Genomic DNA, 19,026 nt, shown 5'->3' with positions numbered 1-19,026 from the left:
TGGAGACTTCAGAGGGAGGCTTAACTGAGGGAGCCTTAACTTTTGACCAACACCTTAACTTTTGACCATTGGCCCCCAGAAAATTGAGAAAATAAATTTCTGTTGTTTTAAGCCAGGAAGTTGTGATAATTTGATACGACAGCCCTAAAAACAAATGTAGGAACATATATGGATTTTCCTAGCCCTAGAAGAAAAGGTGTTCTAAGCAACAATTTTTGAAATAGATCTGTCATTAAGCTTCCTTTAATGTGGCAGTGACCTAAATAGCAACAGATATTTATGCTAAATGTCTGTATCAAGGAAGTTTCCTACAATAAGCAATTAAGATTTAAAACTTTGGGTCTGGCGTTGTGGCTCATGCCTGTAATCCCAGCACTTTGGGAGGCGGAGGTGGGTGGATCACTTGAGGTCAGGAGTTCAAGACCAACCTTGCCAACATGGTGAAATCCCGCCTCTACTAAAATTCAAAAATTAGCCAGGTGTGGTGGCAGGCACCTGTAATCCCAGCTACTTAGGAGGGAGGCATAAGAATCGCTTGAACCTGGGTGGAGAATGTTGCAGTGAGCCAAGATCATGCTACTGCACTCCAGCCTGGGCAACAGAGTGAGACTCCGTCTCAAAATAAATAAATAAATAAATAAATAAAAATAAAACAACTTTGAATTTAAGAAATGTACTAATTATCTTATTTATTAAATAAGAGGCTCTGAGTCTTGAAATACTAAAGTCTGTGACTATAAAACATGGTATATTTCTAAGATTTTCCCACTGTACTACATAATGGTTTAGTAATCTATTTAATGGTATTCAACAGCTCTTCCACATTTGGAACAAAATAATTAATTCTCACAAGTTTGAAAACATAAGGAAGTATTATTTATTAGAAGTTTAAACATTTAACAAGGGTGCAGCAGAAATAAAAGCACTATTTTCTTTATAAAACTGCACCTTACTGGGATAAAATATAATCTTTGGACCAAACTAGCACCATCATCATCCTACTCACCTTCATAATGTAATCATCATCCAAAAACCCTGCATTTACTAAAATACTAGGTCATGAATGGTGTTAAATAAAAATACCGAAATACAAAAGTACTGTTTACTTGAAAGGAAAAAAGATGAAGGTTTAAAATGAACCCAAATGGATCATTTGTAAACATTTAAATACTAGGAATCAGAATCACTTATTTTCTGAATGAAAATTCAGGTTATGGAACTTGAAAAGTACGTCCAGGCAAGTAACTTCACATCATAGATGAGGTCACTACTTCACAGAGAAGTGAATTACCCAATTTGCACAGTCTATGGCAAAGGTGATGTCCGAAGTGTGATCTCAATTCTCTAGCCAATGCTATTTCCAAGATTCCTTCTTCACATGTTTATATCTAAAGAATGCATTGCTGTCAATGTTACCAAGACAAGTGAAGGATTTTTTGTAGGCGCTGGATTAGTGAGAAGAAGAAGCTTGAGCTGGTCATTCTATTGTATGAACATCAATAAATTTCATATAATTATATTTCCCACACAAAGAGTAACCCAACTTAGATTTAATGATCACAAATTTTTTTTTGTTGGCTTAAAAAATATGTTGTCTGAATAAGTAATATATTCTAACAGGTGGCATTAAGATATTACTAGATTCCTACCTCTACCCATTGAAATCTTTTAGAAGGGTTTCTACTCAAATGCCCCAGTCCTCTAATGCCCACCAGGATATTACGAGATTATTTATTTAAACTGAACAGCCTTTTCAAGTCGTACAGAGGCTTATAATTCTTTTATGCACTCTGGCAAAAGTAAAAGTTGCTATTCTAACAATAACCTTAACATTTAACCAAACTATACTTAAACTACACTTGTTAGAACATAAATATTACACTCATCCATAGACACGAGTAGGCTATTTTCCTCATGTAAGGCCAATTTACTAGAGCAGGTGGTAGGATGGACAGACTAAATTAAAAGAAATAAATTGCTCTTCTTGTTCTACTTATGTGTGGTGTTGAAAACTGTCAAACTTAGAGAAGCAGAGGACAGAATGATGGTTGCCCGAGACTTGGGGTGAGGGTTGATGGAAATGAAGAATTGCTCCTAAATGGGTATAAAGTCTCTGTTTTGCAAGATGCATTCGTTCTAGAGACCTGCTGTACAACATAGTACCTATAGATAACAACACAATATTGTACACTGTAATATATCTTAAAATGATAGATCTCATGTGTTCTTACAAAAACAGTGCATGGAAATATTTTGGAGCTGATGAATATATTTAGTATCTTGGTTGTGGTGATGGTATCACTGGTATATGCATATGACCTAATTCATCAAGATGTGTATGTTAAATGTGTACAATTTTATTTATTTATTTATTTATTTATTTTGAGATGGAGTTTGGCTCTTGTCCCCCAGGCTGGAGTGCAATGGTACGATCTTGGCTCACTGCAACCTCCACCTCCCAGTTTCAAGGGATTATCCTGCCCCCATCCCCCAAGTAGCTGGGATTACAGGCACATGCCACAATGTCTGGCTAATTTTTGTATTTTTAGTAGAGACAAGGTTTCGCCACGTTGGCCAGGCTGGTCTCAAACTCCTGACCTCAAATGATCTGCCTTCCTTGACCTCCTAAAGTGCTAGGATTACAGGCCTGAGCCACCACGCCCGGCCAAATGTGTACAATTTTCGTATATCAGTCATACTTTAACAAAGCTAAAACAGAATAAATGCCTTTTTTTTTCTTTTGGGTAAAGGGATGGTTTCTGGTAATAATTTGAAATAGAACGTGCAAACAGTTAAGTCTCATGTAACTAATACCGTATTTTCTTCTCCCGTTATCTTTGCCAGTGAGTCGTTAGTCATGAGCTTGTGACATAATTTAGAAGATGAGGTGAAGGTGAAGTTTCCTATTGGGCTATGGAAAAGATTTCTTATTTCCTTGAAGAGGCACAGAGGAAAAAGCAGGTTCTTTTCTCCTTGGATATGGTTGTGTAAGACTGTGTTTCCTAGAATTGCAGCAGCTATCTTTGGTCCCTGATAAGAAACTCACCTCAGGAGAAAACTGACAATGCAGATGTAGAAAGGGGTGATGGAAAGAACCTTAAGACCTTAATAACATAGATGATCTGCTGAATTAACCAACTGCATAGCTCTTCTACTCCTGGCTTTCTTGTTGGGTAAGATAACATATGCCCTTATTATTTAAGCCATTTTGATGTAAAAGATTTTTGGTAAAGCCAAAAGCTTTCTAAAAGATGTCCAGAAGCAGATTACTGGGGCAATCAAGCAAAAAGGCAACCTTACCTAACAGATGAATGCTTTTAACACCCTTTTCTACTGCCTAACCTATTCCAGGTGTCTCTCATTCTCTAGACTCAGAGTCTCCCTCATGATTTTACATTAAGTTAGAGTTACTCATTGAAGATTATTTGCTTTTGTTTGATCAGGGCAGGATGTGTTTACAGCTGAAAATACAGAGATAATAAGTATTAAGTGTAAATGACTCCTGAAAAAAAATCATAAAGAAGCAGATTTTTCCACTCCAATCAGACAATACAGAGAATGCCACCTAGTATTGCTATTTGCATAGCAATATTCAGGCGACAGTTTATTGTCTAAATAGTTCAGACTCTCACGATTCAAGAACTCTGGTTTTTTTTGTATTGGCAAACTGTTTTCGCCAATTATTATACACCTCAAACATTTTAAAATGATGTTTATATATATAGGTGAATATTTATATTGACATACTGTAGAATTTATATTTGAAATTTACATTCATTTTTGCAATGAGCAAGTGACCTAGATTTCTTTTTTAACTTGTATGAATTCAGTGACTCAACCTTCACTCACATTTACCTTTACCTGCAGGGTCTTGTTTCACTAGTTTGATTGTAAGTTGAGAAACTGAGACAAGAAATTTTTATGGTTTCATAACATGATTAAAAATTGTTTCAAGAACACTGTTTTTCATGTGAATTATGTAGTAGATAACGTTCCCTTTTGCAGAGATGGGTGGCATGAACGCCTCTTAGTATAGCCACAAATGTAAGTTCAGCCATAAAATATTAAACATTCACATCCAGCATTCCAGAATCAAGATACTTTATTACCTCAAAATTTTAGGTAGTTAATATGGTAGATAGTGTTGAAGAACTACTTGTTAACTTTCTTCAATACGGCCCAGTTGAATTAATAAAGTGACATTTTATTTGAAAGGTAAGCCGAATTCAGATATGATTATTCTTGTTTCTTTCATATCATAATTTTATGTATTCCAATGGGAAATCGAGCTTTGTTTGAATGAGTAAAAATGAACTGAGGATTAAGCTATCTGTCTGGATAAGTGTTCAAATGTTTGGCAATAATGTAATGTGCTACACAGACCTCTTGTATCCTTGTGATCTTTATAGGGGATCCATATGGTCAAGTCTATTTTTTTCTAATGATACTAAGACCTTTTGTTTTGTTTCACTCAATTGACATTTGCATGGATGGGACAATAGCATTGTGGGTAAAATGTCTTGAACGTTAAAATAAACCAAGACACTCAAACCCAAAATTACAGTAATCATTATGTTATTTACCACCCAGCCATCACGGGAAAACAAAAACAAAAACAAAAACAAGTCAGTTGTACTTAACAGTATAGGCGATAAAGAGGTAAAACTATTGATTTTATTGAATCTCAACCATTTAGTCCACAACTCCTTGGTGTTCTGTATGATGAAATGGAAAGTATTGATAAAACACTTTTGCTGAAAGCTGAATGACTGTGTTATTTTAAGGAGAAGTTCTTAAATAATTGTATGAATTCTTATCTGGAGGCTTGTTTCACGGAATACCATCTTTACTTAAAAAAACCATTGGCACTATCAAATTTGGGTATTGGCCAGACATTTTCTCAAAATGAATGAAGTCATCTGATCACTTTGAAAAAACAATGAATAGTATTTTTTGCCAGTAATAGGATTTGAGCTTTCAAGTAAAGATTTATATAACTCAGTGACAGAAACAACATTTTCTAAATGACTAGTGAATAATTTTTTAAATGTGTTTGGGTAAAATATCCATTCATGTCTCAGATAGACTGTTGGATTTTATTGTAACACAGTAAGAAAATATTATAAATAGAATTTCAGCTTCTATATCAACAGTATCCTTTAAGAAACAATCATTTGTCAAATTTTTATGTAATATCAGATAATATTCATGATTATCTTAAAATAATATTTAACTATTTCTCTACTTTCAGGTACATATTTATTTGAGACCAGCTTTTATTCATATACTCAAACCAAAACAATGTATTGCAGCAGAATGAACAAGAATTAGATATAAGAATCTAGCTTTCTTCTATTAAGCTGGACATTAAGGAAATTTGCAAAAATATAAATCAATATCGCTCTTCTTACTTTTTTTGTAAAAATAATTTTCATTAAAATATTATTTTTGTATTTAATCAGTTTATGTTTAAATAAAATGCATGTTTACCTTTTAAGTGTGTGTGTGTGTGTGTGTGAGTGACAGAGTCTCACTCTGTTGCCTAGGCTGGATGGAGTGCAGTGTTGTGATATCTTGGCTTACTGCAACCTCTGCTGCCTGAGTTCAAGTGATTCTCCCCCCTCAGTCTCCCAAGTAGCTGGGATTACATGTGTGTGCCACCACGCCTGACTACTTTTTGTATTTTTAGTAGAGATGGGGTTTCACCATGTTGGCCAAGCTGATCTTGAACTTCTGACCTCAGGTGATCACCCAGCTCAGCCTCCCAAAATTATCTTTCAATTTCTAAAACAGCAAATACTGATAGGTACAAAAAATATACAAAAGTCTTTGGGGTCCTCAATAATTTATTATACTGCAAAAGGGCCTTGAAAATAAAATATTTGAGAACTAGTGGTATAAGGTAACAAATACCAGTTACTTAGATTATATGTTGTATTAGAGACATGCCCAGTACAAAAATAGACTATGGGGACTCCAGAGGGGGAAAGATGGAAAAGGGCGTAAGAGTTGAAAAATTACCCACTGGGTACAATATCTAGTATTTGAGTGATGGATACACTAGAAGCCCAACTCCCACAATTATGCATGTAATGCCCATGTAACAAACAAGCACATGTACATCGCTGAATGTAAAATAAAGTTCTAAAAAGACTGAAAAAAAAAAAGATGAAAAACAAAAATGCTGAATACTGTCTCCAAAGTCTAAGAATGAGAAACTCTGTTTTCTTCCTTAGAATTTGCTACATGTTCCTATAGGTTTTATATAGGTTTTAAAGACATTGACCAGAAATTTTCTGGAGGTCTTTCATTCATATCTTTGGCAGCAGGGTGAAAATAACTCCAGCAGCTATTACTTATTTACCTAATGCACTGCCAGACACTCTGGTAAGCACTTCACGTGCATGACCTCACTAACTGTTACAACTTTATGAGTTTAGAATTATTTAGGTTTGTTAGGAATTTTTTGAAAAAAGAAAAAGGCAGAATTATTTTATCAGTTTTCATGTATCTTATATGAGAGAGAGAGACAAAGAGAACATTTTTCTCTAACTGTCAGACACTGTCTTAAGCACTGGAAATGTCAAAGTGAACAAGACAATACAGGTTCCTGATCTCATAGACGTTACATTCCGGTGGTTTAGACAAATGATAGAAATGTAATTAAATCATTAAGATAAGTACAACGAATAATATAAACCTATGTATAAATAGCACCTATGATGGTCAAGGATGATTTCGGTGAGAAATCAACATAAGTTCTGAGATATGAAAGCCAGCAACTGATAATATACATGAGCCGGAGAGAAAAGTAAGAGCAAAGGACCTGTGGCTGGGATACATTTGTTAAAATTCTAGAAGGGAAATGAAGTACACATAGCTGAAGTGTTGCGACTGAGATAGAGAATTGCAGGAGATGCTGGATATATACGCAGGGGCTATATGCTGGAGGGTGTTTTAGACCACAGCTGAAAGATTGAATTTAACGCTAAGTTTTATTAGAAGCCCTTATGCTAGTGACTAGGATGCTCTGCTGCTGTTTAAACATGAATTAAAAATTCATGTTCTTTCAACTCTGCCAATAACTGTAACAGCATAACTGTTTCAAAAGAGAGTCAGAAAAAAAAAAACCTAGAGTTGATTTTAAAATACGTAAGAATTGCTTTGTAGCAACAAAAATATTTGTACATCCCACGTGGTTTTTAGAAGAAGGAAAGTAAAACCTATTTCTCTAAAGGGTAGGAGAAGTTGGAAAACCCAACAATGAGCCTAGTGAGTCAACCAAGTGAAATTTCATTTTCGGGAACCAAAACAGTATATCTTCTCTTTGGGTATGTATTCACATGTGAGTTTTATTCATTTCCTATTGATTGACTAATGCCTGGGGGGAAATGGAAAAAATGTGGAAAATTGCAAGTAAAAATTTGGAATTTGCTGTGAACTTGTAATGGATATATAAAGAAAAACTGCAACCCCAATATTAGAAAGGGCCAATTGAATGAGAAATAGATAAAGCTGATGCTGGGCTTGGAAAATTAGACAACCATATATATTTTTTAAGTTTAAACAAATAGTATTCTCCCACTCCCCAAGATAGGCTGAAAACTATAAATTCCAATACCTAAAACAGAGATTGCATAAAAATGGAATGAACTTTGTAAGGGGAATGTCAGAGAGTTGGCATACCAATTTTTTTACCAAGAAGCTTTAGCTGAACCCCCCAAAAAGGGAAAATTTTGTTTATAACAGATGAAGAAGATAGTTAAACCTCAGTAAATAGGTTTTGGCATTATAAGAGAGAAAACCCAGATTCACAGTTGATGAATACGTAAACACTCTATTATACACACTTTAAAGAGACAATGAATAAAAAATATTGTTCCATCACAGAGAGTAATTATCACTCCAAAATATATTTTCTAAATGTATTGACCCTTGAATTGAGGGAAAATGTATAAACACTGATATCTTTTAATGTTATGCTTGCTTTAATCTATCTCTATACTAAAGTAATAACTGAGGCATATTAAAAATAATTACTGTTTTAAAATTTTAGAGATACATACTGTAGAAAAGAAATGGAAAAGAGTTAGAGTCACTTGAACAATTTGACCGTAAAGGCACAGGCTCTATTAAGAACCATTGGCAAGCTTCAGCTTTCTGGTGTGTTTTTGTTAAAAACAAAATAGAATAACTATTTCTAACTCAGGAGAAATTGTGTACACTCTGGTTTGTGGGCTTCCTTGGAATCAAAAGAAAAGCTGGCAACATTAGACCGACATTCTGCAATAAAATAGGGGCTACTTCCCCTTCCAGATTGGGCATGAATGTCTCTGCTCTTTACGGTTCTTTCCCAACACCCCTGATGAGCCCCAACACCCAGCACCCAGGTCTGGCTTCATTCATTGATACAATCTTTCTGAACCTTGCTGGCATTTGGAGCCCCTGAGTCTATAACATTGGACAGATCTCAGTGGAAACTAAACAGTTAGGATTTCTTATGCAGTGCCTTCTTCATATAGCTGGATATTTGACTCTTTATCTTTCTTATACTTGAGGAAATAACTACACGTGTATGTAAGCATGTATGCATGTGTGTGTGTGTGTGTGTATTTCTCTCTCTCTCTCTCTCTCTCAATACTTACAGCAGGAGAGAGAGAGAAAAAGAAACATCACTCACACGTACTTATGTAGTTATCTCCTCAAATATTTAAATGTTCCCTTCTACACTCAGAACCTGGTGAAGACAGAGTAAAAAGCATAACAAAAACAGCAACCACGTCCTTTGGTGCAGAAAAATTACAAGCCCATAGGTGATCTTGATTTTAAATGAAACTTCTCAATAACTTCTTATGGTACGGATGACATAATTTTTTAAAATAAGGGACAATTTCTCTATCTTGGAATCCCTCAGCCTTTTGGTACCTGTTTGCTTTTGCTGTTGCCAAAGGTTATTGGGAAACAGCAGAAATGACAGATTGTCTGGAGACCATAAGGCTGCTAGCAGCCCAAGGCAGTCCAGGCAGCACCAGGGAGCAAACTTCTACAGACTGCCAGGCCCTGTGCTCTTTAATCAGGACTGCTAAATGATCCAGGTGGCATGAAGTTTGGGCACCTTAGAATAATGCAGAAAAAATAAGTGAATATTCCCTTCCCAACTGTTCCATTTTGCTCTTCTTCACTCAATATAAAATATTTTGGGGCAAAGGAGACCTGTTTTTAAGGAGGAGTCAATTATCCTCTGTTCATCTATAAGAATACAAAGTAATTACAAACCTAAGAAAAAGCAAAACAAAACAACAACAACAACACAAGAAGAATCTGTTTATCAGACACAGAAAAGGGCAGAAATAGCCACAAGGCTAAAGATTTCTAAAGGCACTTCAAATAGAACGTATGATTTTAACCTCTTATTGTACTTCAGATGATTGTTCCCTGCATGAACTAGGTCAAGTCTCTAGACTAATACTCGGCTCCCTCCGAATGCCTGCCTTAGGGGTGCCCTTCAGTCACCCCAATGTCTTTTGCAAACTCTAGAATTCCCATTTTAGGTTTATTTTTAATTCCTAGTACCTCCATTAAATTGAAGGTTTATCTTTCCTTATCCCCCCTTACTCTCTTCACTGGCACCCAGGCTTTCATTTGCCTTGCCTGGTACCCACAGTCTTAGGTCCTATCTGCCCCTTACCACACCTGTCACTGGCTCTCAAGACTCTCTCTGGTCAAGTGAGATATGTATCGAACATAAAATGAACATTACATTAGAGGCAATGTTAATATGGCGTTGAGTCACTTACAAACCAAGCTCTGATCAACAACAAGGACTATACTCTTAATAGCAACAAAATTTTACTAAAACCATAAGAAAGGGAGTGAATAGAAGGGACAGAATGCACTGGTGAGTTCAGAGGCGAATGCACCCTCATGAGCTTGAAAATCAAGAAAAAATGCTCCTCCATCTACCCCAAATGGACAGGTAAAGCTTGAATAAGCAGTCCAGAAGTAGTGAGTATCCTGGGATGGAGAACAAAAAGACAAAGGTGCCAATTTAGAATCTACTGGGGCACATTGTGAGAACAATGAGGAAATGGTCTATTTAAGCCATTTTTTTTCCAATAGGAGAGCAGTTGTGGAAACTAAGACCATGTTCTAAAATCACATGTCTTAATATATGCATTATTCCCATTCACAAAAAGATCTACTAAAGTGCAGTGCTTAGGAGTATGAATTTTACTTTAAAGAGACAAATTTGAAACATCCACTGACATTAGCTATTTGTGTGAACAAGGTTAAATCCTATATCATGTCTATGCCTTATTTTCCTACTTTTTAGAATAGGAATTTATTATTTAGTTTCTAGACAGATTGGGTAAATTGAATGAGGTAATTCATGGAAAAATTAAATTAAATATCTTGCATATAGAATTATTCAATAATTCAATAATTATATCATTAATTACTCAATCATTTGATGTTTCTGAATCATCCATTTGATTATATTTGCTGTGTTTGACACGAGTACTAGAAGTATGAGTAATATTGAGTTCCTGGACTCATCATCTCATCATCTGTGAGGAAAGAGAGAAGTTAGCCAATAGTTTTAATACCACATCATATGTAATGTATTGAAGGTAAATACAAAAGGCCTCACCCTGATGCAGTGGAATGAGTAACACCTGAAGCCAAAGGGTTTGCAGTGCTGAGGAGCAATACCTGATTCAGGACTAGGAGGTTAGATCGGTTTTCCACAACACGGAAGTAGGAGCTGACAAAACAGAAAGGATCTTCCAAGAAGAAGGAATCATAGGTACCAAGGTCTCCCAAATAGTTCAAATCGACTTAGCCAAATGGTTCACCTGGAGCACACCTGGCCAGGACAGGAGATAAGATTGGAGAGTTTCCCAAGGACCTGACATTCATTCAAGACTGGTTTAAGTAGTGACGGTGGAGGTTGTTACTTTCTGCGTGAAAATCACAAGAAAAAAAGAAGGAAGGCAAATGACTTCATAGAGTCTGTTATGATGATTAAAAGCATTGGCTTTGGAGAAAGGGAGACTTTGCATTTTAAACACGGTTGTTACCTTCATAGTTTCAGGTAAGTTAACTGGTGCAAATCTCATCTTCCTTATTTGTGAAATGGGGACATTTTCCTCATGGAATTACAATGGTGATTGAATAAGGTAATGCTAACAAAGCAATTAGCTCAGTGCCTGGCCTATAACACAGATTCTATATTTGCTAGCCCCACTTACCACTGATTATTTTATTAATGGAAAAGGCTTTGTTAGAGGCGTCACAATGAAAGGGGTGGCCCTTTATAACATGTGGCCCTACTCCTGTAAACATAGCTGGTTTTACCAAAGCTTCAAAACTAACACAAAATTCCTTTAAGTAATTTGCAAGTTGAGTGGCTTAAACATTATGCTTGAACTAAGATATCACAAAGGAAATATGAGATAACACTTATTAGTTTCTCACTATGTGTCAGGTATGTAGTTACTATATTATCCAATTATCAACCATACTTTACAAATTTAAAAAGAGAAGAATTAAGTAAATTAGGCAAGTCATCATAAATAATCAGTAATTTATTAATTCAGTGTTTGATTTAAAAGGAAAATTTGAATTGCATTATGTAAGCTGAAAGCTGTTATCTAGAAAATCAGAAAAAATGTAAATTTTCGTGTTGATTGATTAGTGGTAATATTGGACAAGCTCTTTTACCCTCTCCAGCTCTTGACTTCCACATCTGTAAAGTGAATAGATATGTTTGAGGCATGCTAAAAATTTTATGTTTCTATAATTTTATATTAGCTTTCTATAGATGTATCAGTCAAGCTGGCCTTTTCTACATCTTCTTGGGAAATTTCTGAAACAATTTAATTCAAAAAGCTACTAGAAGTTAATGCGTTATCCCATCGTAGAATGAAAAATTCCTACCGTTCTTATTCGCACTCCTGACTTCTTTTCCCAGGCAGGCATTACAAATCAATCACCACACTCATTCATGCCAAGACTGGATGAGGCCTGATTATCCCAGTGAAGTCAGAAATGACAGATGAAGTGAAACTTACTTGTCAAGACATCTGCATAGTGATGAAAACCTAGCAAGGAAAAAAAAAAAAAACTGAACCATTTTGAATACAAAGTTTGCTATGCTGAGGTCAAAATACTGTCGTTATTTTTTTACAACTCCTTGAATTCTGCCTGCCATCAATGAAATCAAGCACCATGTAATTCCTACAGCCTTTCCAGTTATCTAGCCTAACATTAATACCTCTCATTTTGTTTAGTAAACAGAGGACGGGCTTCCTGCACCTTGATTATATTCAATTTGGAGCATGATTATATAATGTATAGAGTTAAATGAGTTTTTCTTACATTTATTCATTCGTTATTCAACAAATATTAGCTAATTTGTTTTTATAGATGAGGCAGTGATCTAGGCACTATAAATAAAATATGACGATGACAGACACAGATTCTACAGTTGAAGTTCCTTTTTCACAATAGATAGGCAAAAACTGTAAAATGATATTAGCAGGTTATAGGAACACAGAGTAGGAGTGTATGAGGCATAAAGGAAGTCTTCCTGAACAACATGAAGTTGAGTTCTAGAGGATGTTAGTATATTAGAGAAATACAGGTAAAAGCAATATGGTTCCATGATAACGGGACATGAGGAACAAATGTCTAGAGCCAAATGAAAGGATGATAAATTAGTGAAGGAGGGAGAATTCAGTAAGTCTCAGGTACAAGGTGAAAAATGGTAAGAGATAAAGTTGAAGAACAATAAAGGGATCTATTAATAAATGTTGTTGGAAACAAATTCAACTATGGATAACTTTTTAGAAATAAAATAATTTAAACTGACTGATGTGGTTTGACTATGGGCTGGGCCCAGGCCCCCCTTGCTATGTGCAGTCTAGTGACTTGGTGCTCTGCATCGCAGCTACTCTAGCAGGGGCTTAAAGGGGCCAAGATACAACTCAGGCCATGGTTCCAGAGGATGCAAGCCCCAATCCTTGGCAGCTTCTTCATGGTGTTGAGCCTGCAGGTGCACAGAAGTCAAGAATTGAAGTCTAGGAACCTTCACCTGGATTTCAGAGGTGATACGGAAATGCTTGGATGTCCAGGTAGAAGTTTGCTGCAGGGGGGCAATCCTCATGGCAAACCTCTGCTATGGCAGTGAGGAAGGGAAATGTCAAGTTGCAGTCCCCACACAGAGTCCCTACTGGGGCACCTCCTAGTGGAGCTGTGAGAGAGGGCCACCATCCTCCAGACCCTAGAATGGGTTGATCCACTGACAGCTTGCACCATGAACCTGGAAAAGCTGCAGACACTCAATACCAGCCTGTGAAAGGAGCCAGAAGAGAGGCTGTATCTTGCAAAGCCACATGGGTGGAGCTGCCCAAGACTATGGGAACCCACCTCTTGCATCAGCGTGACTTGGATGTGAGACATGGAGTCAAATGAGATCATTTTGGAGCTCTAAGATTTGACTGCCCTGCTGGATTTTGGACTTGCATGGGGCCTGTACCCCTTTGTTTTGACCAATTTCTCCCATTTGGAGTGGGTATATTTACCCAATGTCCGTACTCTAATTGTATCTATGAAGTAACTGACTTCCTTCTGATTTTATAGGCTTATAGGTGGAAGGGACTTGCCTTGTGTCAGATGAGACTTTGGACTGTGGACTCGAGTTAATGTTGAAATGAGTCAAGACTTTGGGGGACTGTTGGGAAGATATAATTGGTTTTTAAATGTGAGAACATGAGATTTGAGAAGGTCCAGAGGTGGATTGATATGGTTTGGCAGTGTCTCCATCTATATCTCATCTTGAATTGTAGCTCCCATAATTCTCATGTGTTGTGGGAGGGACCCAGTGTGAGGTAATTGAGTCATGGGGCAGGTCTTTCCCATGCTGTTCTCATGATTGTGAATAACTCTCATGTGATCTGATGGTTTTATAAAGGGGAGTTCCCCTGCACATGTCCTCTTGCCTGCCACCGTGTAAGACTTTTTTTGCTTCCCCTTCAACCTCTGCCATGATTGTGAGGCCTCCCTAGCCACATGGAACTGTGAGTCAATTAAACTTCCTTTCTTTATAAATTACCCAGTCTTGGGTATGTCTTTCTTAGCAGCATTGGAATGGACTAATACACTGGCTAAACCACATAATTGAAATAGAAGCTGTGTAGTAAGATCACAAGAAATGTAGAAACAAAGCAGTTCCCAGAGATCTCAGTAGCAGAGATTCATGACATCTTCATTAGGGCACAGTCATGGCGTGGCATTGACTCGGTTCTGACCAACTTTAGTCCTTTTTGGCACTCTACTATGTATTCAATTCTTGGAAAAGATTGATTGATCTTGTTTGGTTCGTGTCCTCATTCTCTAGAGCAACACTGTTGCTGACAGTCCTAACAGAACATTATGAAACGGGAGAGGTAATTTCTTCTGAAACAAATATGCATAGGTGCACTATGTAGGCAAAAGGAGCTGCAAAGGACAAAGAGCAACAGACTCCAGACATGCATACCACATCATCATGATAAATGTGGATGCTAAACTGAAGACAACGGAGTGACACTGGGCAATTCATACAGGAGAATGACATGAGCAGGTCTGCACTGAAGATAAACACTATGAGGTATAGATTATCGGTGGATCATCCTGAAGGCCTAAAGTTATAAAAGTGAGAGATTGTGGATGGAGATCTGAACAAGATAGTAGTAGGAGGAACAGAGAGAAGAAAACTGGTTCAAGAGATATTAACCTGTAGAAGGAAAAGGGCAAGGAGAAGCCATATGTATTAGAGCAGCTAGCATATTTTCAGGAACAAAGCAATAACTCAGCAAATATCAATTGATATGACATAAACACAGAACACTATGTCTTAGAAGGTGCTTAGTAAATTTTGGCACTTTTAGACATTCTATGCATTACAACACCTGAATTTTTTCAAATTGCTCTTATTTTCTTTACATAATTCATAAAAATTTCTTTACTCCCTCAATCTTCATAGTTGTATTGCCAAATTATAAGTAAGGATGTTTGCATTTTTAGGGAAAATGTAATTGTTTCATTTGAAGAAGAATCTTTAGGTGAGAATTAAATTGAACATTTAGAATAAATAGTTTCAAACATGCACATGTTGCTTAAAATGCAAGAAGATAGAAAACCTTGGTAGGTGGATATATAAGAGTAACTCTAATAAAATCTTCCAAATTTTATATTTGTTGATGATGATAGCCTTTACGAAGCTCAGATTTCAGCTTTTTTCTCTTCTACAACTGTGACAAATGCAGAAGTATTTTTCACCCATTTTGAGAAAACAAAACAATTTTCTTAGCACACGGAATTTCACAGTAATTAACTGGAAGATATGGAAGTTAATAAGATTTGATATAATCTGATTTGTGTGAATTAAATCATTTTAGTTGTTAAGCTTGTGTAATGGCAGCCCAAATATTAGATAATTCCTTGTTTCTGGAACAAAGTAAGATGAGCAAGGAAAAAAAAAAAAAAAAAAAAAAAAAAGATCACCAAAATGTGTGAAACAAAACCAAAAGAAAAACATTGTAGAAAAAAAGATTGCTTTAGCATACCAACCTGAGTAGGGTGTTGGGAGTTACGGATGAAAATCTATAGTCATCGCCCTATGCACCACTGTTACAAAAGAAGAAAATGAGAAAGTAGAGTCAGGGCTCAGGAGAGTTAGAATTGAAATACAAACTAAATGTAATCATGCAGTGTATTACCACCTATGCACCTGCACAGCTCAAAAACCCATTTCAGCATAAACACAGCAACGGGCTGTTCCATCTGTAACAAGCTGACCTCAAAAGGGAAAATAAAATGATCTATTTTCACAATTGAAGCGTACTCTTGAGTAAAGAAATGTGATTTTAAGGGCATAGTTGGCACAGTGTTGCAATTCAAATGAACTGTTCGTTTGAAAGAATATCATTGATCAATCTCCTTTTATTTTCCTTCCTCTCCTATCCCCTTGTCTTTTTGAACACTGGAAATATAAGATCAAAAATTTGAATTTGAAGGAATAAAACATTAAAACAGAAATGATTCACAATTGATTGAAAATAAGTTTTCCAGTGATGATTTTAAGAACAGTGTATGTAATCATGTCCTATGCTCCAAAGTACAATTGCAATTATTTAGGCAAAAAAAAAAAAAAAAAAATCACCATTTTCCAGTTACAACACCTAAATGGATTTTAATATGAACTCACATGCCTTGTGTATACATGGAGTTAATAACTGGTGAGCATCAAGCACTAGAGAATGATTATTTATTCCACCCTCCCAGGGAAGTTTGAGGATCCTGAAACTTATATATTACATTATGTAACATATATATTACATATAATACACACACATATGTGTATATATGTGCATATATGTAGTCACATACATTCTAGATATATACAATAAAAAAGAAATTGTGGTGCAAAGGAATATTATTCAGACTTAAAAGATAAGAGGATACTTCCATTTGTGACAATATAGATGAACCTGGAGGACATTATGCAAAGTGAAATAAACCAAACACAGAAAGAAAAACACTGCATGACTTTATTTATATGTGGAATCTAAAAACTGATAAATACATAGAAATGGAGAGAGTAGAGAAGTACTTATCAGTGTGAGGAGGAGAAAATGGGAAGGGGTAGGTCAACAGGTACAAATTGTAATTATGTAGGATGAACCTATCTGAAGATGCAATGTGCAACAAGAGAACTAAATTTCATATTATACTGTATTCAAAAATACATGAGTCAATAATAAAAAATCAATTTGTGTATATATAATACAGTAAATAATTGTGTGTACCTTATACAACTACTTCAGAAATATTCTAGCTAAAAATATCAAAAGAGCCCTATGCTTAAAAAAAGTGAAAAAAATATTTTCACATATAACTGTGATGGTTAATACTGAGTGTCAAGTTGATTGAGTTGAGGGAAACAAAGTGTTAATCCTGGGTGTGTCTGTGTGGGTGTTGCCAAAAGAGATTAACATTTGGATCAGTGGAGAAGGGCTGGAGAAGACAGATCTGCCCTTAATCTGATATGCACAATCTAATCAGCTTCCAGGAAATATAAAGCAGGCAGAAAAACCTGAAAAAGGAGAGAGACAGGGCTTCCCAGATTACATCTTTCTCCCATGCTGGATGCTTCCTGCCCTCGAACATTGGACTCCAAGTTCTTCAGTTTTGGGACTCAGATTGGCTCTCCTTGTTCCTCAGTTTGCAGACAGCCTATTGTGGGACCTTGTAATCATGTAAATTAATACTTAATAAACCCCCATGTATCTATTTATGATATATATGTGATGTTGTTCCTATATTTATATAAATGTTGGATTCATTGTTAAAAGACCAGATGGGTGTACAGGCTCCTGGACTACTATATATATATATAAAAAATAAGATATATATATCTTATTAATTCTGTCCCTTTAAGAGAACCCTGACTAATACAGTAACCATTTTCCACTAGTATTCCACTAGTATTTAGGCAGGCAGATACAGTATTCCACTAGTATTTAGGCAGGTAAATACAGTAACCATTTTCTACTAGTACTCCACTAGTATTTAGGCAAGTAGATTAGGATATGTACTAATTAGTAGCAACACTTAAACAAGTGCAATATTGCATTACTGAGATAAAGCACCCTCATTGAAGGCATTGCTCCTTCTTTTTTTTATTAAAATAAAGGAAAAAGAAATATTATTACTAGTATTCATGGGCTTTTTAGCAAGTTTGTTATATTTCTCACATTCTTGATATGTCTGTGATATAAAATATTTCCATTCCAACTGTACCTATACAGGTCACTCATTCATTCATTTTAACATGATTTTAAAGAGAAAGTATTCATTTAAATACTTCTTTGTCAGAAATACATCATCCTCATTGTCTTGAGAAACTGCCCTTTTACAGGTCACCTAAAAATATGAAATTCTGTTTTACATGTGTAACTGAGTAATCAGGAAAAGTTTGGAAGTGAGTTCACTGGAGAGGTAAGTGAACACAAACCTTCATTTGTCTTGAGAGTATCTCCCTAGTGAACTGTAACTTGGCTTCTAATACAGCATAGTCACCGATGGCCATTACATTCAGCTTTTGACTTCTACGACCGGAGTGTGATTGCTAGTAATTATTCAGACTCGTGATCAGTTCAAGTAGTTTAGTTTATTTTTCCCCAGTACCAGCATGCCTACTGGTTGGTTTGACCTCATTCACTCTGATCCCTGGAAGTGCTTCCCACATTGGTGGGTTCAAGCACATTGCTGCAAGCTACCTAAATTCTTAAAGCCTGCCAATGGCCTGCAGTTAAAGCGTTACCACACACTAAAATGGTAAAAATAAATAATCATTCTTACATGTGGGATTTAAAGCTTCTGCAGGTGCTATATAACGCATCTCCTGTTTTAATGGCCTTGGAAATAAGGCATGGAATTGTCTGGATTTAAGATAGAAAAATCCAGTGAGGTGCTGCTGCCATCATCATACTGACTGACAGCCTGCTGTATTGACCACTCAGTAAAATGGGCTGAACTGACAGCAATGTGCTGGCCACAGAAGATGCTGTTCCTACAGCTGGATTCCTTGTTAAAAGACCAGATGATCGTACAGGCTCCTAGACTACCCAGATTTGTATTGTTTAAGGAATGACCATATGTGTTGACTAACTATGGGAACAGATCCAAATATTTAGCAACAAGCTGATCGTATTGTCACACATGTACCTGCCCAAAGAGGGTTCCACATATAGAGGAAAAATCCTTTCTGCCAACAAAACCTGTGCATTCAGTCACATTTCCCTGGGATTATGAAAGTCTGGAGACTCTTATGCATCCTAATAGTCCTCCTCCCTCCTCCTCCTCCTCCTCCTTTCTCCTTCTCCTTCTCCTTCTCCTTCTCCTTCTCCTTCTCCTTCTCCTTCTCCTTCTCCTTCTCCTTCTCCTTCTCCTTCTCCTTCTCCTTCTCCTTCTCCTTCT

At 36.3% G+C, this 19,026-nt stretch overlaps 1 long non-coding RNA gene across 2 annotated transcripts in view; it reads right to left on the bottom strand.

The window, feature by feature from the left end:
- Positions 1 to 19,026, bottom strand: part of LOC126956308 (uncharacterized) — a 92,208-nt gene that overhangs the window by 2,636 nt on the left and 70,546 nt on the right. Inside the window, exons 2-4 of one of the 2 annotated variants that reach the window (XR_007726296.1) lie at positions 15,616 to 15,672; positions 11,941 to 12,104; positions 10,667 to 10,961 (exon numbers count right to left, since the gene is read on the bottom strand). This is a non-coding gene — a long non-coding RNA (uncharacterized LOC126956308). Of the gene's footprint in view, positions 1 to 10,666; positions 10,962 to 11,940; positions 12,105 to 15,615; positions 15,673 to 19,026 lie in introns of those variants that run through there. The other variant, XR_007726297.1, reaches the window with a different exon arrangement.

Source organism: Macaca thibetana, chromosome 6 (assembly GCF_024542745.1).
Source record: "Macaca thibetana thibetana isolate TM-01 chromosome 6, ASM2454274v1, whole genome shotgun sequence".
Classification (NCBI taxonomy): Eukaryota; Metazoa; Chordata; class Mammalia; order Primates; family Cercopithecidae; genus Macaca; species Macaca thibetana.
Note: the sequence above shows the minus strand (reverse complement) of the source record. Positions and strands in the feature narration are given on the sequence as shown.